General features: G+C 42.9%; 1 protein-coding gene across 5 annotated transcripts in view; it reads left to right on the forward strand.

Annotated features, from left to right (window-relative positions):
- The window catches only part of CDK14 (cyclin dependent kinase 14), a 2,372,392-nt gene that overhangs the window by 1,627,029 nt on the left and 721,382 nt on the right, over positions 1–23,981 (forward strand). The window lies entirely within an intron of this gene.

The following is a 23,981-nucleotide window of genomic DNA, read 5'->3' on the forward strand; positions in this document are numbered from 1 at the left end:
GTAATGTTCTTCCATTTCATTAAAATCTTTTTTTTCCTCTTGACTTTCACCCCTCATTCTAGTGCTCCATGGTGACAGAATGTGCCCTGTATCACAATGTAAAAACCCTATAAGCAAAGGACATTAAGAAAGAACTCCCTCAGCACTTCTGATCAAGATAAGGGGACAAGATGAACATGTTAGACAGAGACCTAGAAAACCATACAAACATAAATCTCTCTATTATCATTGAAATTTGCAAACCGAGGAGGACAAACCAGTACACTTCATATGTAGTTCCTCTTTCCATGGTTCTTTCACATATGTCTCAGTGCACAAGTAGTTCAGCAAGAGTGCTTTAAGTGGAAGACTTTTTTTTATTTTCTCTAACCTAACACACTTTTCTGTGGAGCCTACTAGCACCCAGCAGGTAGTGGGGCATGTTATATGGCCCACTGAGAGATGATGGCAGCTTGCCCTCCTTCCCATGGTATTGTTTGATGGCCTCTGGGTAAAGCTCAAACTCTTCTCGATGAATCGCTGGAAAGGTTTGAAGGTCTGCAGGTCCTCCAGCCACACAAAATTCGGATGACTTGAAATATCCTCCAACTAGTTTGCACAGCACAATTTGAACCATGCCTAAGTTAAGAATGCAATGGAAACAAGTTCTTAATATCATTTCCTGTTATATTTTACACATACAGGAAGGAGTAACCTATGCAAAGTATGGTGTACATTGCCCAGATAACTGTCCACCTTTTGTAATTGGATCAACAGTGATTATATCATGTCTATATGGGATGTATGCATATGTGGAATTTCTAACGCATCAACCTACCTTGAAAGCAAGAGAGCTCTGCACATGGGTGATGGGCATTACAAGTAAGGCTGCAACGGTAGCACAGGAGCTGGGATGGGTAAAGGGCCAGGGAGGGGGGTACTGCAGCGGTGGAATGAATTCTGGATGAGTGGAGCTATCAGCAATTGACGGGATGTTTTTTGAAGAGTAGGTTCTTCCAGTGTTTCGTGAAGTTTCATGTAGAATGAGACAGTATTATCTATGCTGGTAACTTGCTCTAGAGACAGGATGCATATTTCCCTTCTATTGTTTCTTGCACTTTTTTGTTTCCCGCCTGGCCAGGTTGGTGGCCTCTGAAGATCGCGAGTTTCCCGGCCAGGTAGAATAGACTATTTGTTGTGGCTGCTTTGCAGGTGATAAAGCTTGTACGGAACAGGAAGTGTACTTGAAAGCGTAGCCAGTGGAGCACCTTGAGGGTAGGGTTGGTTTTATCGACTTTTCTTAGCTCTGTGATGAGGCATGCTGTAGCGTGCTGGACAGCTTTCCCAGGGGGATGTCTGTGAAATCACTTCAAATTTCACACACATTTTGCCATCAACATCCGGGGCTTCTACTATTCCTGTTGCATACAGTACATTATGCTTTTGCAATAGAGAGCCATGTTACTGGATTATAGCTTTCATGATACTCAATTTTTCTGTCTTTTCTGTTATGCTAAATATTACTAAATATTTCAAACTGATTTAAAAGGAAATGGCAAAACACTCACCAGTATTTTAATGTTTCTTCTTGCCACGAAATGTTGAATCTGAGGAAAGAACAATTTGCAGACCTAATTTTGGTTCCCTATGTGTTTGTAATGTGGGAATTAGTCTATGACCTCACTATAATTTCTAACTCCGGTGAGCTTGAGCTTTAGCTCTATGCAAGAAGAGCACTGCAGCATTATGTAGCCGGGCCAGAGTAGCAATGCGCTGCTCTGTGATGAGAAAAGAGTGCGTTGGAAACTCTGTTATCATGTTGGCTACTTTTCCAAGATAGTGATGCTGTGTAATTTGGGGAGAATTGTGTTGAATATTGCTTTTACATGAATTTTCTTCTTTGCTGTTTGGTTAATTGATATTTGTTCACTTTTGTGTTGCATTACAGTGTGTTTTAAGAATATCATACTGTGGGGGTCATTCCGACCCTGGTGGTAGGGGGTTAACGGCACCGGTAAGGATGCCAGTGCCGTTAACCCCCTACCGCCCAATTATGAGGTCCCTTAACGGGTCCCATCAGCCGGCCTTAGCGGGACCCGTTAAGGGACCATGGAGCTAATAACGAGCCCGCAATTTGCGGGCCCGTTATTAGCTCCTTCCCATTCCCATTGAGCCCTATGGGGGCTCAAATAGGAATGGGGAATGGTTTTCGAAATGGGGATTTACCGGGTCCGCATAGGTCAGAATGTCCCGGTAAGTCCCCATTCCGACACCGCGGACCCGGACCTGACTTTGGAGGCAGCCATGGTGCTAAGAGCTGCCTCCAAACTCGGAATGACCCCTGTGCCTCTAAAATCATAACGATCAGATGTTCTGTGATGCAGGGAGTATTTTGATTGGGCTTTTGTATCTTAACAATGGTAATTTTGTACGAGTAACATCTTGGAATGGTAGGACAAGCCTGCCAATGCTATTATTTACATGTGTGTATGTGTGTGTGTATTGTGTGTGACAACTTTAAGCTATGGCATGGAACAATACTGTATAGTGAATTCATTGTTTTGCTCTGTGCATTTCCTTTTGTGTGAAACTCGAGTTACACCATATTAGAATACATTATAGTTATTTTTTCTGATTTATGTTATCAAGGAACATTTCCGTGACACATCATAGTGACTACATCTCTGTATTCAATTCTAAGGGTACATTTTCGCGTCAGATTAGTCTCAGCATTGTAATATAGGAGAACATTTTCAATTGCAGAGTAGTGTTTTTACAAAACATGTATAAAGTTTGCAAACCCACTGGGAGGTTCACGTGTGCATCTTTTCATTTGTAGCACACTGTACAATTTCTTGCGAGTATGTTATCCTAAACACGCTCTTCCAAAGTATAATACATTGGGACATAACGCATTCCAAACACATGACGAGGAAGAACTGTGGGGGCACCTGATCAACGGGGAATTGACAGCCTGTGTGATAGCGCAGCCTCATTTATGCAAAGAATTCTGCCTCAGGGTTCAGCTACGCATTGATCATGAAGTACAACAAACGGAGAACGATCATAAGTGTACCACGCTAACACGGAATATAGCATTTTAAATTGAACTCAGCAACCAGAAAGCTAATCTGAATCCAAAATTCTTGTCAAGCCCACTACTTCATGTTGAGGCTTTGATCTTCGGACTGGAACTGAACTTTGACGGCCGGGAAGGCATGGTGTGGACTGTTAACAGGATAGTGAATGGATGGGATTGTTTTGTGCTTTACATTTGTAAACACTGAAATAAAATAAACATAAATAAATAAAATAAAGCATTCTTTCTGAAAAATGTCAACGTTAAAGTGAGAATGTTTATTCCGACACCATTGTCCATCCATCCAACGTCCTTCACTGAACTCTTCGTAATCCATTTTGTGGAGTCCATAGAACTCAATGGGGATTTCGGCAGAATTACCATTGGCAGCAATTCTGCTAATTTTGCAGATCTTTCAAGCAAAGGTTGGAGGTTTTACCTCCAGTATAAGGCTGGAGGTAAATACTCCACTTCAAGGCCAAACTCGGAATTTGGTGGAGCTGTAAAAATGGCAGTAATTCCGTTACTGTCACTTTTGAACCTCTCCACATACTCCTAATGGTGCCTCATTATGAGTTTGGAGGTTTCTCTGTGGTAAATCTGCTGAGATACCACCTAACAGATTTGCCATTACCGCCCCTTGGTCCGGTGGAAATACCACTGGATTACAAGTGGCGATATAGATGGCAGTGTTAGTCCCGCTTTATGGAGTCCATAGAAGTCCATGGGGATTTTGATGGAATTTCCACTGCTGTTAATTCCACCAGCGCTAATTCTGCCAAAATAGCCTTTTTTGGCAGTAAGGTGGTGGAATTACCTCCAGCATTACAAGACTTATGGGTTTGGTGGTGCAGTAATGCAGCAGTAATGCAGTGGTAACTCCATTACCACTGCATTACCACCGTTTTTGGCCACACTGACAAATTCATAAATCATGTAATCTAGAACTGTTTATTTTAGTTATGGAGTATCTTCTCTTGGCACATCAGTACGCTATGCTGATAATTAGTGGCGTATAGACTGGTTTAGGGCCTGATTCATGGAACGTTTTCCTATGGGATTGCGCCATTATAAAACACTTCCATGAATCAGGCCCTTAATGTCTTAAGCAGTCGTAAAAACAGGCACAGCCGCCATGTATTATTCTATTCAATACACATGTTATGGCTACATAGTCCTGTAGCTTCGATTTCAAAATCATTGATTGAGTTTAAGAATAATGGGCCACATCACAATTTGGGCAGTATCCCGACTGGGATACCGCCGAACTTTATTTGCGTTAGCGACCACCTGTCCGGCAGTATTACCGCCGGATCACTGGTTGGGCACTAACCATTACTCCCCATTGCCCATTGGGTCTAACCAACCATTACCATTACCATGCACTAATACCGCCAGTGGTAATTGCGCCGAAAATTTGCATTTTTCTGACGTGTTTACCCCCAGATCTGAACTTGGGCAGAGCGGTAAATGCGGCAGTAACATTGTTACTGCCGCATTTAAGGGCTACCGCCCAACTCGTGATGAGGCCCAATGTGTTCTGATGCAGCCAAATTAACTACTGTTTCGAGCTGTATGACTGCAATGCAAATCACCAGCACAACTACAAATAACATGGATAGTTGAACTTTAATGTGCTGTGTCATCAGTTTCACTTCCGAACCAATGCTGACTTTCAGCTTATTGCGCATCACTACAGGGCACAGCATTCAGATGGTGTCTGGAAGGAATAGAATGTGCTGATACCTTGCATTTGCTTTTTAACTTGTAACTAATTCATCGAGCAGTTGTCTTCCATCCCGACCACTGCCCTTATGGCCCTCTAATGCATCATAAATCAGTTATGTTAATGGAATGCATAGCAGATGAGTATTCCTCCGTGAAGACTTTCCCAGCATTATGGCATCGAATGACTTGTGATGCACAGCTAAAGGCTCTCATATAGGGGTGCTGTGGGATACAATGTGCACTCTACTTTCAGAGAAGAAGATGGATGCATACCATCCTCCGAGCCACTGTGTTCTTGGCTTCCAGAAAAGTCCAGCATGCCTTTAAATTGGAGTGATATTACATCAGCTGTGGGTAGTGCAGTTCGGTGCCATGGGCGCTGCACAGCGTGCAAGCCCATGAAAACGAGAAGGAGAATGGCCCTCATATCCCAATGTAATGACAGTGGGCAAAGCCATTTTATTGACATATTCACATTTGGAAGCTTTCTGAATATCCATGGTTTGTGGTTACAGGCCTTTTAATGTTAGGGTGAGTGTTGTGAAACATAAGTGATCTCCAAGCCCAGCAGGGACGTCATTTCACCAAAATGCCAGGGGTAGCGGAAGTGACATCACATGACCTTTACCCTCTAATGACATCACAGGAAGTGATGTCATTTGACCCCCACTTTGAAGTAACACTGCGGGAAGCGATGGAACACCACCTTTCACCACTTGACAAAACAGGAAGGGACATCACATATTGTTCCTATGTACACTACAAAGAATATGGTTGCAATATCACTATGTTATATACATTTCATACAAGAATGGATCGCCATATGTATCATTAAGATCAGTGTGTATAGGACCATAATTACCAATTACTGTGAATGCAAGCAGACGACCAAGGCCAAATGATAATGATGTGTTATTGTATAGCACTTACGCTTAAGTACTTTATATAGATCAAATATATTTACAATATCACCCAACCTGTGTTGGTACTCATGTATCGACCTCAGAAGGGTGAAAGGCTGAGTTGAGGTGTTTAAGAACAGGCTAAATCAGTGACTCACCACCTGAAGTGTGCCTGAAATAAACCTTTATGGGTCTAGCAATTTTTGGATAGAATTCCAGAAAGGCAAATTATGTGTTATTCCTCTTCTTTGTTATTTAGCATCACTGCTCGAAGTGATACACCTGTGGAACCCTGTTTTTTTTAAGAGGCCTGCACAAGATAATCTGCCACTCCAATAATAAAGAGCCATATGACACTGGCCACAGCCCAGCAGCTTACATTATAAAAAAAAAAAGTAAAAAGAAAAGTAAACAAAAAAAACTTTTTTTTCTACATGTAGCAAGGGAGACCACATGGGTAGCAAGGGAGACACCAGGGGTCGCTACTGCGACCCCCGGCGACCCCCAAATGACGTCCCTGAAGCCCAGTGTGTATTATGTACTTGGTGATTCAACCAGACAACTTTTTTTTAAATCTCAGACTTATTTAAACAATTTAAAGATCTGTGGTCGTTCCTATGTTCTCAAAAGCTCTCTGATTCTATTTAAAACAGCGAACAATCCTCACTCATGCCATTTATCCCCTCCCACATTCTCATAAGAGAATTTTAAAATAGTATCATATGAGTGCAGCAGCCTACCATCTAGGAATGATATATTCGTATTGGAAGGTTATCGACCATGCAGTATGTCAGAACCCCAGTAACCTCCACAAAGCCTATCTGTGTCCCGCTTTTCTCGTAGGTATAGAATAAGGTGCCCTCTGTGATGGTAACATTCCAGCATGATCCACACAATGCCAATGTATGTCTCCAAATACAAGGCCAGTCCCCACCTTGGAGGATGCCTCTGTTGCTGCTGCTCCCACATCACCCCCATTCAAGATGTATGTGTTTTTCTATTCGTCTACTGCTGTCAGTAACAGCTGAGGTGAATCTAGATAATTATTATTATTATTATTATTATTATTATTATTATTTAATAATAGCGAACACCTGACAACACAACTCTCACTCAGAGAGAGAGGGAGAGAGAGAGAGAGAGAGAGAGAGAGAGACAAAGAGCGAGGCAGAGAGAGACAGAGTATTCCATGAACTGTTACTCCGCCTTTCTTTCCCATGCTCACCTCTTCTGTGCATCCAAGGAAGCATGGGTAATGATGCATTGTCAGACATTGTGTGCTAGGTTCCTCTCCCTGTCCTTTCAAAGGCTGGATGGTGCTACACAGGAGCATGTCAGAGCATGTGCCCAATCCATAATGGTTGCTGAAAGTGAAAACCTCAGCATAAAAGTGTCAATGAGGTATTCCCTGAACAGACTGAACAGAAGCTCCTCTGCTAAGACAAACCTCATCAATGAGTGCTGTGAGGAATTGTTTCCCTGAAGAGTGCAATCACTGCATTGCCTCTTAATCTCCTTCCTTCTTCCAGTGCATTATTATGCGACAAGTCAACACTTTGAGACAGTGTTGACTCACCTAGCTCCATTTACCTCATGAGTAACGACCACGAAGGCTTGCTTCTTTCCTGATTAACCTATTTTCTATATGTCTGCCAGGGCAGACATCATCGAGTCTGATTTGTTGGGGTAAGTGATTTTTCTTTCTTTCTTTCTCCATTGTTTGTTTAATTTAGTCAAGGCACAAATACAATTTGACCATTAATTTGTGTGCTTGGCCTAGTGGAGAGCTACAGTGCTGGGCTGGGCTTTTGGTGACACAGCAGAGCATACTTCTCAGGCCCCCAATAGGTTTCACCGCGAGCTGGGCAGCATGTACCCTCTCCTTGTTTCCCCCTTCAGTTATTGGGCCTCATTCCGAGATTGGAGGTAGCCACGGCGCTAGTAGCGCCATGGCTGCCTCCAATAACGGCACCGAGTCCACCCTCATTCAATGGGGACTTACCGGTCTAGTCAGACCTTTGCGGGACCGTTAAGTCCCCATTGAAAATACCATTCCCCATTCCCATTGAGCCCCCATAGGGCTCAATGGGAATGGGGAAGGTGCAAATAACGGTAGCGCAATTTGCGGTACTGTTATTTTCTCCCTGGACCATTTGCGGGTCACGCCAGGTGGCCTTAGCGGGACCCGCAAAGGGACCTCGGAATAGGGCACAAAGGGATTACCGGCACTGGTGTCCTTACCGGTGCCGGTAATCCCTTTGCGCCAGCCTCGGAATGAGGCCCATTGCCTTCTAGAATCTCCATATCTAGGCTGTCTCATCAGTATTCTTTACATAAGGCTGAAATGGAGTCCCCTCAGCTCCTGAGGGTGATAGTGAACATCCCAGGTCTGCTGTCAGTAGCTAGGTTGCAGGCCAGCCTTCTATATGCAGTTACCTCAAAGGCAGACACAGCTGTGAACAAATCATACCCTGGAATCAATCTTTGGGTAAAAGCGGTTTACTGCATCTATATCTACAAGTCTATGACCAAAAACCCCCAGTTGCTACAAGCAGAAAGATTCAAGAATATTTAGTGCTCAGAACTCCTAGCTTAAGTGGCAATGCCAGCTAAGGTATTATCAAACATCTCATTCTATGATTGTTGAGCCTTACCTATGTACAGCTTTGATTCATTTGAAATGAAGTGATTGAAATGGGTGGAGCTCAGAATGGTGATCTCCATAGGATTTTTTTTAATTGACAAATACCCTGTGGCAAGTCCATTGTCTCATCCTCCACGTGTGGACTTTCCAAGCCACCAGTCTTTTCCCCGTTTCCTTTTCTTGCTTGTTGCTTCTCCCCTGGGGCACAATTAAGGCTTGGCCGCAGAGCGTTGGCCCGAGGAAACATTGGGGGAGTCCACATACAATCCTACTGGCGGTCCAGACTTTTTAAGAGTCTTGCAGATGTGGACATTTTCCTCACATATGGGGACTGTCAGTATCAGAAACAGGGATGTTAATATTCAGATAGTGCTATGTAATATATTTCTATAGCTGTCACTTCATTTGGAAAGAAGTGGCCCAGTAAGCGCTACACATGGAGTACAGGCTTCTAGTCTTACTGATCCAGAAGAACATGAGGGGCTATTACCTTATGAAATGTACAAAGGGGTCAACAGTTTTGTGTTTTGTGAGAGGTCGGAGTAAGGAGACAGACACAAGGGTGTTTGCTTGTCCAAGGGCTTTTATTCAAATCATAAAAGGGACTGGAAAAATGCCTGACTAGCCCAAACTCTATGAGGGGTTTCCCTGCCTCAACAAAACTAATGAGACAGTCATTGTCAGGATGTCAAAACTATGTTTACCCTCCCATGTAAACAAAAACCTGCTCTGACCCTCACACTTATAATGCTGCAAAAAGGTATTACAAGGGTATAGAAAGTATCTTTCAGCTGCTTTCAGGCAACCTTCCTCAATTTGACCGCATAAAGTTTTAGTATACAAATCACTATCCAACGTGTTCAAAATTAACATTGAACGAATGTCCCAATGAGGTTTGGTTGGACTGTTTACCATTAGGGATGTGACTTCCTACCTCTGGTGGTTGGTACTCAAATTCCAAAGGGGACAATCCACACCCGCTGGTCTTTCCTTGAAGATTGATATGTGTGAGCAAATGCTTTATTGTGTTTTCCCTGATGTTTGATAGACTTGGTATACTCTCCTGCCAAATACTGCCAATGTTATGCTGGTGTGTCACTGGGATGAGGAAGAATAGGTTTTGTTACAAACAAGCACAGATGCTTGGATTATGCCTGCTATTCCCTTCCACCATTTTTCCTGTGCCTTGGGTTACTCTATTTTCCCAAAACCACCTGTTCTTTGTATAGTCCTTTGTTGGGGTTTGTGCTATTCACTTTTTCATTTCTAGCTGCTACACTATAACTCTTCTTCCACCCTCTTCTTCCAGCCTTGATTTTGCCCCAATGTGTTGTCACCACCCACTCTCTCCATGTGATGTCTCATCAGCTGGTTCTTTATCACGGCTTACCTGGTGTCACTTAGCGGGTCCAAGCAGGGATTCTACGGATGCTGTAACACTCTTTCTGGATTAGCCTTGCCAACACCAGTCAGTGAAATCAACACCTTTGAGGTTCTTTCCTCCATCCCAAGGGGAAGCCACAGATGATGACCTGTCCCGACGGGGTACTCTTCTCTTCTCCCGGCATCCCGCCTCCATCGCCTGCCGACACAGTGTTGAGTTGCCGTTGACATGTGGAACGTGGAACGCCCGGGGAACAGTGGTTGGAAGTGGTGGTTGAGAGAGGGTCGAGGGGCTGTTGATATGTTCTGCTAGCCCACAGGATTTTAAAAAAGAAAGTCTCTACTTACCTCGGCTCCAGGTCTCCATGCATAGCTTGGAGGTTTGAATGTGAACATTTTTCACGATCTGAGGTTGTTTTCCGGCTCACCAGGAAATCGTCACCGGCATTGTACATAACCACTTCCCATGTTGCGAGAAGCATCTCTGTCTCCATAGTAACTCAGTTTTGACTTTATTTCCAGGAAGAAATGTTTGGTGAGCTACAAGAGTTTGCAATTGTATTGCTCCCTTTTTGTCCTGATGCTTCTAATTTCTGTATTTCAGGTAGGCACAATATTTGTGGTTCCCTGATAAAGACTGCAACTATGTTCAAGTTTCCCAACACATTCTCCTCCTTTGTTGCTTGAGCCGCAAATTCAATGAGGCCTTAATTCGGTCCAACCAGATATCCATGAAAGTCTTCACTGGTGGTTGGACATTGGAAATCTCTTGCTAAGAGTATACAAACTAAAGAAGCAACTCGATTTTATTTTTTATTTATTTATTTTAATATTTATATTGTGCCAGTAGCTCGCAAGCCTCGGGGTGCAGAAACACAGACACGAAGGAAAAACAGCAACAGGAATTATACAATGAGGACGGGATGGCTACATAAGTTTACTCTGGCTGGGGATAGACTGGGGGGCAATTTATTTGAAGATGTGGGTTTTTACCAGTTTGCGAAAACGGGTGTAGTTGGTTTCCAATCTTAAATGATCCGGAAGACTATTCCAGAGACTGGCTGCAAGGGTCGGAAAGGCTCTGCCTTAGCCGCTTTTGAGTTTGTGTGGGGCCGCTGCTATTTTACCAAGTTGGGACGATCTCAATGTTCTATTTGGAACATATGGTTTAATCCTCGTTTTAAGGTAGGTTGGTGCTTTTCCATAAATGCATCTATGTACAATGGTTAAGGACTTGAATTGCACCCGGTCTTCGATTTTCAGCCAATGGAGCTCCCTCCTGGAGCTGCTGATATGCTCGGTTCTACATTTGAGCTTGACAATTCTTACTGCGTTGTTCTGTACAACTTGGTAGCTTCGTAGACACTGCTTGGAGGCACCCAGGACTAGGGCATTGCCAGAGTCAAGGCGCGACATGATGGTAGCTCTTGCTATGGTCGCGCAGTTCTCCTCTGATATAAAGGGTCTGATAGCTTTTATTAATCGGATATGGTAAGCACAGTTTATTTTGATGTACTTTACTTGGGCGTCCGCCCCCAGATATGCTTCCAGCAGCATGCCAAGGGTTTTAACCTTACCTAGGACCGGTATGGGTGTATCTTTAATCTGGAAGGATGTGTAGGAGGGAGATAGCTTTGCTAGGTTCAGGATGAGCCGAATATCATGAGCTCCGTTTTTTTTCCCATTGAGGCACATCCAATTGGAGTCCATCCATTGTTCAACGTTGTAATATATCATGGTTAGTTGTTCACTAGCTTTCAGATAGTCGCCACTTAGTTCAAACACCAGCTGCGTGTCGTCAGCATAGTTTGTGAAATAGGTGTTGATATGGTCGAGAACAAGGCATAGGTACCTTAAGTAGAGGTTAAATAGCAGTGGTGACATGCTAGCCCCTTGGGGGACTCCACAAAGGATTTATTTTTCCAAGGAGAACTTGTCCCCTCAGTGCACCCTAGATATCCTATTTTTTAGGAAAGACATTATCCAGCTGATGGCTTCATCGGAGCAGTTGGTGGTCTTTTTTAGTGCGTTCTGAAGTAGGTTGTGGTCGAGGAGGTCAAATGCGGTGCTGAGGTCGAGAAGGATGAGGAGACCTGTCCTACCCTTGTTGATAATACTGAGCATTTTGGTGTCTAGTTCTAACATGGCCGTCTCAGTACTATGAGCAGGGCGGAAGCCCGACTGTTGTGGGTGGAGGGAGTTTGATTCCTCCACGTGTGCCTGGAGCTGCATGGTGGCGATCTTATCCATGATTTTAAGGATGAAATTGCAGTTTGTTATAGGTCTGAGGTTGTTCGGAACGCGTTGGTCGAGATTGGGTTTTTTACCAGGGGGGTTACTGTGACCTTTTTGATGGCTTTAGGGACTTCCTGATCTCTGAATGAGGCATTAATGATCTTTGTCAGTATAGGGGCGAATATGTCTGTGTTGTCCAGTATTATTTTGGGCGGGATGATGTTTTCTGCGCATGTCGTGGGCTTCATGGTGGCAAGTAACCTGATCAATTCACTGCTGGTGATTTCTGTGAACTTGAAAGTTCCAAGACATGGTGTTGCGGTCTCATCTGGCAGAGTGACTGTCGTTTTTTTGTTGGCAAGGGAATTTATCATAGTGTCCCTAGCTTTAGAGATTTTGTTGAAGAAAGCGATCTGAGTAGCATCACATTCTTCTTGTGAGGGTAGGAAAGGAGGGGTGATGGCTTTAGGTTTTTCTATGGATTTTAGAATGTTGAACAGTTTGCTGGTGGAATTAGCGGCTGTAGAAATCTGTTCATTGTAGATGTTTTTCTTAGCCTCAGATATCATGTGTTTTATATTTTATTTCACTTTCCTTCCATAGGGCTTTATTGGCAGGTGATGGGTCTTTTAGCCAGACATTTTCTCTGTTTCGTTTGTCCCTTTTTTGTTCTGCTAGTTCTTTGGAGAACCATTGTTGTTTTTTTGGGTGGATCTAGTTGACTTGGTTTGAATGGGCGCTACTTGGTCCGTAGGTTTTTCAAGATGACTGAGTAAATTTGCTACAAAGTTTCACAGGAGTCGTTCTCAGCTTGGTTGTTTTCCACCTCAGCCAGGCATTGTATGAGATGGTTCCTATCGATATGACTGGAGATCAAACTGGAGCACTTAGACCACTCAGGGTCAATATTCTCCAGGAGCTAGTGACAGATTATTTTAGCTGCTAGCCTTTTATGTCATGCCTACAGGGACAGAGGATATTGGTCTGGACCAAAACACTGTGACCATGGCCTACCTGAACATACAGGATTGATTGTGCGCCATGAGGCCTATGGGCATGCAGTACACTTTAAAAATTAAATAATAATAATAAGCTCAAGGTCATTAGCTACAGTTTCTTTAGATCTGGGTAATGTACTACCTTCTATCCCTGTAAACACCAGGGTCGAAATAAGCTGGGATTTCAATTCTCAGATGTTTTTTGCCTTTCACAGGAGTCAATGACAGCAATTTCATCAACAAACAGGGGCTTTGCAAATCCAACAGTGGACCTCTTGCCAGAAATACAACTGTCACAAATGTTCTTCTTTATTCTGAATGGGTATGCCCTCCTTTCCTTTCCATCATCCCACTCCTGTGGTTTTCTGCTTGAAGGGAAAGGGACAGCATACTGGTGGTGGTCCCATTCTGGCAGACAATGAGCTGATTTCTTCTCCACCATAAGATAGCCATGCAGCAGGAATAGGTGAACACATTAGCTCATTGCACACCAAACATACATATTTAATTGAGACAACAATAGCATGGCCTCCACCTACCAACATGGAGGATGGGGATTTAGGCCTACAAAATATCAGGCTATCACAAAGTAGGGCTCTTGGTAACTGTCCGATTGTGAGATCTTTGACAATAACTGGCTTCCTTTCATGTCTGTAGACACTCCCAACAAACTTTGGTCCAAGGAGTGCAATGTCCGCTTCACAAGATCAGCATGATCCATCAACACACAGACACATAGACACCAGCAACACAACTGACAGCACACTACACACCCCATCTCGTAAACCCACAACTCCCTGGTGTGAGGGGTCAGAAATATGAGACAGACAATGTTTAGATGCTTTCTCAAAATATGCCATTTTATTAAATCGCAAGTTTCAAAAATGCCACACTATCCCTAGCCTGATGAGGATTTACCTGCCTAAAATAAACTAAAGGAAACACTCTAAAAAAGGTTATCTGACCCTCACACTTGTGCATAAAATACACTAGAAAATATATGTCAATTTATAACAACAACAATTGCATGTGTAAGATTTTCCCAGTCTCTCTTGAAAACCTGGGTAAACCCCTCTTCCCCAAGTTTTAAAGTTTGATTCAGTTCCAATGTTCAACAAAAGAAAGAAGGAAATCCTGGCTTGCAAGAAAGTTCCAACACAGTTCATTGCACCTTCAACTTGTCAAAAGGAAGTTCTGTTAATCCTATATTCAACAAAGGAAATGTTCTTCTTCTTCCTTGAATAATGCTTTTGACTTCAACAAATAGCATCAATGATATTTTAGGTCACAACTCTTAGGTTTCACAGAAAATACAACTCCTTAATGTCCGCTTTTTTCAACTCTTCTGCCGACACCATACATTGCAGTTTATATCTTTGTTGGGATAACTTCATAGCACTTCTACTTCCACCTGGTTTACTCTCAGACCAAGCCAACTTCAACAAGGATTCACCATGTGTGTCTTCTCGCCTGCCCGATAGTTTTCCACAATGAACATTGCTTTTGAAGTTCTACATCTACTGACAACAAAAGGTTAACACAGCTTCAGTAGTTTGCAATTTTGTGACTTTCAACAACTTTTCAGAAAAGAAAAGATTCACATAAGTGTTTCTCAACACCTTCACACAAGCAAGGCACTGTTCTTCTGAACATTCACCTTCCAGAAGGGCAGCCTCTTTGCCACTTTTGTCTTTCTGCAACATCAGTAACCAAAATGCCTTTAAGGATGTAATTCTACCTCTCCTCTTTTTGGCTTTGGAAATGTGAGATTTTATACCAGCTTTACTCTTATGGAACAATCACAATTAACAAGCTTCATCCCTATAAACCATTGCATTCACCCCTTCTCGTCCGGTTGGTCTCATAATCTTGGTGCTATCCCTTGTTGTTAGTCTCTTTTGACTCTGAATAAAACGTGTTCAACTCTCAGGCTTTAAACAACTCTTATAGTCCTCTTGGCTGCAGGCAATACGTGTACCACTCTTAGCTGTGGGCAGCACCTGTAACCCTCTTGGCTGTGGGTAATGCGTGTACTACTCTTGGCTGTGGGCAATACTTGACCACCCAGAGGTTGTCCTCCTTTTGATACAGTTGCTTCATATCTTCCATGTCCTGGCTCAATGTCTTCACTGCTTTTACAACGCATTCATTCCCGGGAGAGCCTGTGGTCTGGAAGAACCACTTCCAGTCCTTTCCCGAGTACGCTATCCTCGGGGAGGAACAGGGTTCGGTCTTCTTAGTATATAAACTTCAGAGACAACCTACACACATGAGGTATCGGCTCTCTTGACAAAACTGCGTGGACACATTGCTCCCGAGATCAGGTACCTTAGACTCAACATCCACAAGACCATTTATTTGACAATTCTGTACTTTTTGCATTGCAGGTGGAGATTTTGCGTACCCCTAATGATGACCACAGTCAGAGCACAGCATTTACCTGGCCAAGCCATTGCTTGCGACGATGGCACCTAATAAGTTGACTCTCAGACCAGGGCTCCATTTGATTGCATCCTCTTTCATTTGGAATAGGAAATTATCCTGCCTTCTATTTTTATGGATAGGTCATCTGAGAGAAGTGTGTCGTCTACATTCTTTGGAAGTGTGGTGGAGCATGGACACCTACACATCTGCATTCTCTGCAGCACTGTGTGATGAATCCTATGGAGGCATCACTGATTCCCCGGTGATTAGCTCCTCCCATGTGGCCAGGGGACGGCAGCCATTACCTGATCCTGAGGGTGGTAATATGAGGGACGGTTATATGGGAGGAGACAACTGCCGGGAGGAGGTGGTGACGCCATTGAAAGAGACACAGTATTCTCCCCTTCTCACTGAAGAAGATCTTATAATACCCAGGTTCTTGATTACTTGTCATCACCCCACAAATTCTCATTATTGTAGAACCCAGAAACTCTTTCCTTTGAGTCACTATAGCCAGAGTAACACACCTAAAACATCTCCTGTTTCTGATGTTTTTTTCAAAGGAAGATTTCTAAACAACATCAATTTATACATCCCATGATCGTTATTGACTTCCACTCCCATAAAGCCTCAAGTACTATGATGAGGAATAGGGGGAAGGAGTTGATGCGGATTGAAAGAAACTGAAAACTCAATACACAGACTAGTTGTTTGTTTGAATCACGAGTGTGTGAGACATTTAAAAATGGCCTCCGCACTAGAGAGGACAATGCTTTAGGAAGTTGAGAGAACAGGCACAACCTAGCGGCAGCTTGCAACCTGCGAAAATCACATACCGGCTTGGCCCGAAGGATGGAGAGACAAAGCGTGGACCGTCAGAGCACCAAGAGCAGCAACAGAGCCCCCGGAGATATGGTTGGGCTGGGAAGCAGCATTCTCCTCCAGGCCCGAGTGAGAAACCGACGGGTGAGCGCCGAGTAGAATTAAATGCTGGCAAACGGTCCAGAGCGTGAAGACATGCCACGGGTCGGGACACTGCAATTCACCAGTGAGTCTGCCCAGAGCCATTGGGGACCGGGGGCATACCGACAGGCATTTAAAAAGTGAATGAATTAGGAATATTTGAATACAGAACAAATCCCTATGTGTGAGATGTCAATGTGGGGAAAGTTGGAGCAAGTATTACCTTCAGCAAAAAAATAGAAATACAGCGAGGTGATGCTACTGTGGCATATTAAAGGACATTGAAATTGACAAGAAGTCCTGGTGAAGGGAGTACACCTGGCAGCTGACATTTGGGGAGGGGTGATACCTGGCAGTGAAGCACACCAGGGGAACTGTAGGGCCCCAAAGAAGGATTTCTGGCATGGGAGTATACCAGGCAATCTACCAAAAGCATATAAAGTTATAAGACATTGTGGCAAGATACTGGCAGGGGAGTATACCAGGGGATATAGGAGGTTCAAAGAGGAAGTTCTGGCAGCCAAAAAGTCCAGGCACTTTGAAATTGGATGCACACTTTAGAATTGTGGGAAAGGTACCTGGCAGCAAAGTACACCAGGGGATATGAAGAACCCATCAACAGATTCCTGGCAGGGCAAAGTTATAGAAGGAAATGTACCCATGTTACAAAACACCTGTCAGAGGAGAATACCAGGGAAACACCCTATCACTAACTGGGTCACTCATCAATGCTAGATCCATGGTAGCCCACGCTACAGAGATCTCTGATGCTTTAACCAATGAGAACTTAGACCTATTGGTCATAACCGAAACATGGCTCCATGAGGCGGCTGGCCCTGCCATCATGCTAGCAATACCTGATGACTACCAAATACTAAGAGTCGACAGACCTAACACCAAAGCAGGTGGCCTAGCTATCATCCACAAATCCACCTTACCTATCAGATTAGGTACTACCTTGCTATTTCGATCATGTGACCTCCTTACTGCTAAACTTCAACTCTCTTGTAACCGCACCCTTACCATGTATGTCATCTACAGACCACCTGGACCACTAGGAACCTTTGAAGATGACCTAACTAGTATCCTAACTAATAACACTAAAGACCACGCTCAAATTCTACTACTGGGAGACTTTAACCTGGGCTTTAATGACTATAATGACAAACACGCCCTATCTGTCGCCTCACTTTTGAATGACTATGCCCTAACACAAAAAGTCTCCTCCCCTACTCATGCCAAAGGTAGGACCCTAGTCTGGGTTGCTGATCGGAATTGCAACATTAGCATTACCAACATAATGCCACAATCTGGACTGACCACTACTTAATTGTATTCAATGCCTCACTTGACCTTATCCGACCCAAACCTATACTTATGGCCCCGCCACTTCCCACCAGAAGTAAAAAAGATATCACAGTAGAATAACTCTTACCCCACCTCCTCCCCACTCTCAACAATCTAGATAACATTACAGACCCCACATCGCTTGTGGAAGCCTACAACAGCACGATGATTAAGGCACTTGACTTGATTGCCCCTACCAAAATACGCAAAAGCAAACAACTTTGTCACCTAAACAACTGGTTCACACCACACTTGAAAGACCTCAGAATTCAAAAAAGAAAGCTGCAGTCAATTTGGCAACACTCACCCACTGAGGAGAACAAAATTAAATTAGCCACTCTCGCCAAACAGTATAAAAAGGAAATCATAAGCACTAAAAGAAACACCTTTAATGATAGAATATCTAAGGCTAAATCAGATACCAAGGAGCTATTCTCCATCCTCCGTGAAATGGAATCACCCATACCCCCGACTGATAACATTCCTAAAAATAAGCTTTGGTGCACTAATATACAAAATGCCCTGGCGGGTAAAATTATCTTGCTCCAAACCAAAATTGCCAATAAAAAAGCTTCCCTGCTCCTGCCAACGGAGCCTACACCTCAGCCACAGCTTCCTCCAAACCAGCCTAACACCCCTCACCGATTTAGCTTCAGACAAATATAATAGAGACAGAAAAAATCATACTATCTCTAAAGCCATCCAACTACAAAGGAAATAATTGCCCTGCCCAAATTATAAAAGATGCAGCTAGAGACCTAGCCCCCTTCATCTCTAAACTCATCAATGCATCCTTTAAATCTAACCTAGTGCCCAATAACCGAAAACAATCTTGGGTGCTTCCCTTGCTAAAAAAACAAATACTTGACCCCGCAATACCGACAAATTACAGACCCATCACCACCGTTCCATTTCTGCTTAAAATTATTGACAGGGTAGCTTACCTGCAAATTCAGGACTACTTAGAAACGAACAATTTACTAGGCCCACGTCAATCTGGCTTCCGTCCCCTTCATGGTACTGAAACAGCCCTGATTGATCTTAAGACCCAAATTGATGAGTTGAAGGACAATGGCAAATCGGCTATGCTACTCCTCCTTGACCTATCAGCGGCCTTCGACTTGGTAGATCATGAAGTCTTATGCAATCACCTCAGTTCCGCCGCTCATTTTTCAAGTGATGCCATAACCTGGGTATAATCCTTCCTTGCTAACCGGACAATGAGAGTCTTCTCCCCCCTAGCAGCCGCTGATCCCACACAAGTTTCATGCGGTGTCCCTCAAGGATCATGTGTATCTCCGACGATGTATAACATCTTTACTAAGCCTTTGTTTGACAAGTTGGACAGACTGGGAGTCATCTGCACTAATTACGCAGATGACACTCAGATCCTTATCCCCCTTTCGAGCAACTTCTTGGAAGACACGGCCTTAGTAAATAAGATATATCTCCTCATTCAGGCATGGATGGCATCTCACGGCCTCTGCCTGAATGACGACAAAACTGAGTTACTGATCCGCGGCTCAGAGTTGGCCATCAAAAATCTTGACCCAAACTATGCCTCATACAACATCGACAATAATGTCATCAAAGTGATGCCTGCAGTCAAAACCCTTGGGGTCTATCTCGACTCAGTGCTCACATTCAAGAAACAAACTAGCTCACTAGCATCCTCCACTGCATATACTTGTAAATTGATCCGAGCATGTAGACCATTTCTAACTGAGATTAGCTGCATTACACTAGCTAATGCACTCATCATATCCAAGTTGGATTACTGCAATGCTCTATATGCAGGATCTAACAAGTATATCCTTGATAAACTCCAAACTCTCCAAAATAACGCTATTAGAGTAGCTTTAAATATTCCTAACAGAGCTCATATCTCCACCTCTAGGAAAAATATCCACTGGCTAAAAATCAAAGACAGAATTCCCCTCAAAACCCTCTCCCTTACCTCTAAATGTCTTAACAACATAGCTCCCCCCCACCTGGTAAACAGAGTCAACAAGAGAATCTCAAACCGTCCCACTAGATCAACTAATGCCTATACTTTAGTGGTGCCCAGATACAAAAAGAGCACAGCTGGCGGCTCCAGTTTTCCAGTCATAGCTGCGCAAACTTGGAACAGACTCCCTCTGGACCTCAGAATGGACCAACCCTACCCTAGCTTCAGGCGGAAAGTCCTCACCTGGTTACGTTCTAATGAAACTTAGCTCGACCTCTCCCATTGCCACCTGCTCTAGAGACCCTTTGATGATTGTAACTAGATTAATTGGTTTCTGGTCAACTAGCCTTAACTGTATTTGCGCATTTGCTTGTACATGCACCTTTGTTATTAATGTTAACTGTATAACTGTATTTTTCTGTAACCAAGTTCTCAAGTATTCTTGTATTGTCTGCACCCAGTTACCCTTTGGGTTTGGTTTCGCGCTATACCAAATAAACAAACAAACATGGAAGAGGTCTTGGTTGGAAGATGCACTAGGCATTCAAAGTTGAGAAGTTGAAAAAATACTTTTTGATATTGTGACAAGTCCAGGGGAGGACACCAGGAAATCTGAAAAGTTCACAAAAGGATTCCAGAAACACGTCAGGTAATCCGCCAAAGTAAAGGAGAAGGTAAAGAAAACCTTGTCTGGAATTTCTCATTTAAATAAGATCTTTTATATAAAAAAAAACCCAGGCTAGTTGAATGATATGAAATGTATTGTCTGCATAAGAATTTTCTGAATCTAGTTTAAAGAACCAAAGAAGCTGTTGTTTGAAAGAAACACTTCTGCCATTCTACTTAAATATCCAGGGTTAGGGAGCCACCCTCTGGATCCAAGGGTTTCTCCTTAGAAAATACTTTTCTGTTGGATTTATCTATTTACCTTGATTATGAACACTTTTTGCAAACCATAAAGTCATAGACATTTCCTCACACTTGTAGTTGTTAATGTTTAGTGTGAGGGCCAGATTAGAATGTTTGGACACAAGGACCGTTTATAAGTTTAATTACTTGACAAAGACTGACGTTTAAGTTTTCGTTTCCTAGGTAGGGAATCTCTCCTTAGGATAGGGATAGAGTGGCGTTTATCCAACCCTCGTCTATTTCATAAAGAGGTCTGTCAATGAGAAAATTACAACTTTGTGTCCACCTCTCATTTCTGACCCCTCACAACTTTGACGGCTGCTTTGGTCTTTCTGAAACCATCCACAGCCACATCGAAATAGAATGGTAATTTCTATGGCATACGTGTTAGCTAAGGCAAATGGCCAAATCAGGTCCAGGGTAGATCAACAAGAGAACTGAAAACCTCTGGGATGGAAGTAAAGGTTGCTTCTATTGAAGAAACCCTTAGTGCAGCAACATGGCCTTCCTGCTGTTCCTTTGATAAATCTGAGCAACAGTAGTTTGATTTGCTCACCAGATTGCTCTTCATTAATGCAAGGGTAATACTTTTCTATTGATTACACTATATCTATGCATCTGCAGCTACTGGTGTAGCGTGGTGTATGTGATCCTGTTTCAAAGAAAGAGCATACTGATTGGGTACAAATAAGAATTGGGATAAGAACAATTTGAGGAGCAAATCCCTTGATAAATTACCAGTAACCCCCATTGCACATATACTTCTATGCTCAGCCCAGTGTCTAGAATCAACTCACCTTTAACAATGCAAATGTTGTGGCTTGGAGCGCAAGGCTACTGCATAATATCACAGGTGAATCCAGGGTAGATGTGGTCATTGCAGTGATGAAAATAAGCATGTCCATGTTCTTTCCAAAAATATTTGATGAATAACAATCATGGACTTTGTGCCTCCTTCCCTAATGCACAGAATGAGCATGTAACTGTGCACACTTTTTGCTACTAACATACAGTAATTACCATGTGACATGCAGGGGGAAAGGGGCAGCCCCATTGTTGAAAATTAAATGTGGAACACAGGGCACCGTCTAAGGATGTCATGTTTGTTTCAATATTCATGGACTGTGATGAGGAAGAACTAGCATCCAATAGTAAAGTTGCTTTTTGGTAAAGCTGATACTAGGCAATTTTACAAGAATATTAAGATTGGGATACCCGATGCCAGTTGAGACACCAAGCACATCTTAATGTATGTTTGTGCTGACCCTTAAAGTCCCTCTAACTATCATCTGTTTTTTTCTCCTTTCCTGCCACCCCAAGATCTTGAAAAGAGTGTTACTCACAGAATCTTCAATTACCCAGAAGCTAGCCACCCTTTAAGATCCCCTCTCGCCACCTCTCAGAGCAGCACATACTCACCTATCCGATGACCTTAACACAGCCTACCAACTCAAACTCTCCTCCATCCTCATCCTTTTGGGTGCCTCTGAAGCCCTCGCCACTGTTGATCACCCCTCCCTCTTTTTAACCCTCTAAGAATTTGAAATCCAGACTGTACCCTTGTTTGGTTTGCGTCTTACCTTTTGGAACGCATCTTTACGGTATCACCCCAACATATGGCAGACACACACTGCAAATCCCAAAATACCGAATTTCAGGTGAACCATTTCCCTGCATCGATATGTGGGTGGTTGGGTAAGTTAATAAAAAATGTGAAAGGGTATGGGGGATATTGGGGTCTCCCCTGCATATATAAGCAGTGAAATGGGGTGAAAGAAAAATACATTTGGTATTTTGGTATTTCAGAATTTTATTTTCGAAATTATCACATAGATCCATCTCTACTATCTCTCTGGAAACTCAAACCTTCAACCCTATGCTCTTCCTGTTGGTGTACAGTAAGTGTCTGCCCTTATCCCCCTCCTCTTTACCCTCTGGACATTCTCCTCTGTGAAGCATATCTCCTTCTTTAACATTTACTACCACCTCTTTGTTGTTGACAACCAAATTGCCTTCTTCATTCCCGCCTTCACCCGGTACCTCCCGAAACATTTCTGTTTTTCTTTTAACCATCCACCTGTAAGCGGATTCAATTCAACACTACAGCTAAGTCAATGCCTAGTCTCGGATGCTGAGGGAAACCCTTATTGATATATTTTTATGTCCAGTTCGTTTACTCTGAATGACAACCCTTATATAACACCCCTCTTTTAGAATCCCCCTGAACCCACTGAGCCAAGAAATGGGTTTGTTTTTGCAAATGAAAAAGTTTATTTGAAAATTAAACAACATATATATATATATATATATATATATATATATATATATATATATATATCACTTTTATAATAAATTAATATTGGATAGCACACTTGTGAAGATGATAATGATCAACAATGGATAATGTTACAGTGGTACACTCTTTTTGATGGCTTAGAAGTGAGATAGAGAGGATAAGGTAGATGAGAATGCTTTTATGGTTTCAAGGACAATGCAATGATGAATGAAAATGCAGTACAGAAAATAAACTTGATATGAATTCAACATAAGACAATGTAATCACTTTTCTTTGATAATTCACCCCCCCCCCCTCTATGCAAGGTAAAGAGATGGGAGGAAAGCACACAGTTCTCAGGAATGCAATCAAATATAATTCAGTTCCCCCCCTAGCAAGCTTAGAGGAAAACAGGTAGGAGTTTTAAACACAGGCAATATACTTTGATGTGGTATGCAAAGAAGTGAAAAATATGCTAAAATGATTTTAATTCCCTCTAGAGGTTCAGGATGGGTGACAGCTACTTTGTATTAGTTCAGGATCACTTTAGCAATGCTCTAAGAATGATTGTCAGGTTGCAAACAAATTACAGCAAAGGAAAGCAAGGACAAATATTTTTACACGTGGCTGAAATTAAGCAAAATGTCAAATCGCGTCAATTTAGTTGCGTGCGTCAAGCGCAATTACGGAGGCGCTATAAGGGGTAGCAAGTCGGTTTTAGGTTCGTTGGAAAGCTTAGAATCTCAGCTTCAAAATAAAAGTTAAATATCGCTTCTACAAACGGGTCCGGAGATACGGCCGATTTAGTAAAGGTAGTTTTTCGGATTTGACATTTTAAAGCTCAGAATGACAGATGACAGTTTTCAGGTTTAAAGATGACAGAATGACACGATTCTAGGAGGCAGTTCTAAATAGGTTAAAATAGTTTGGATTAGATTATTTTAAACTAAGAGATTGGGTGTTGCACAGTTCTGGCGGTACTCACACTATATTTTGGACAGGAATGCGACTTTGCCACAGATCGGGTCAGGATTGGACTGCGGTTCCCTCGCAACGGACGGTCTCGGCCTGGTTCTGCTCACTGGATAATTCTACCTTCTGGGTCAGCTCTGCTAGCGGCACTGCACAGCGGTCTGGATCTCTGGTTCTGACAAAAGTTCTCGGCAC

This window comes from Ambystoma mexicanum, chromosome 2q (genome assembly GCF_040938575.1).
Source record: "Ambystoma mexicanum isolate Mex_15411 chromosome 2q, UKY_AmexF1_1, whole genome shotgun sequence".
NCBI lineage: Eukaryota > Metazoa > Chordata > Amphibia > Caudata > Ambystomatidae > Ambystoma > Ambystoma mexicanum.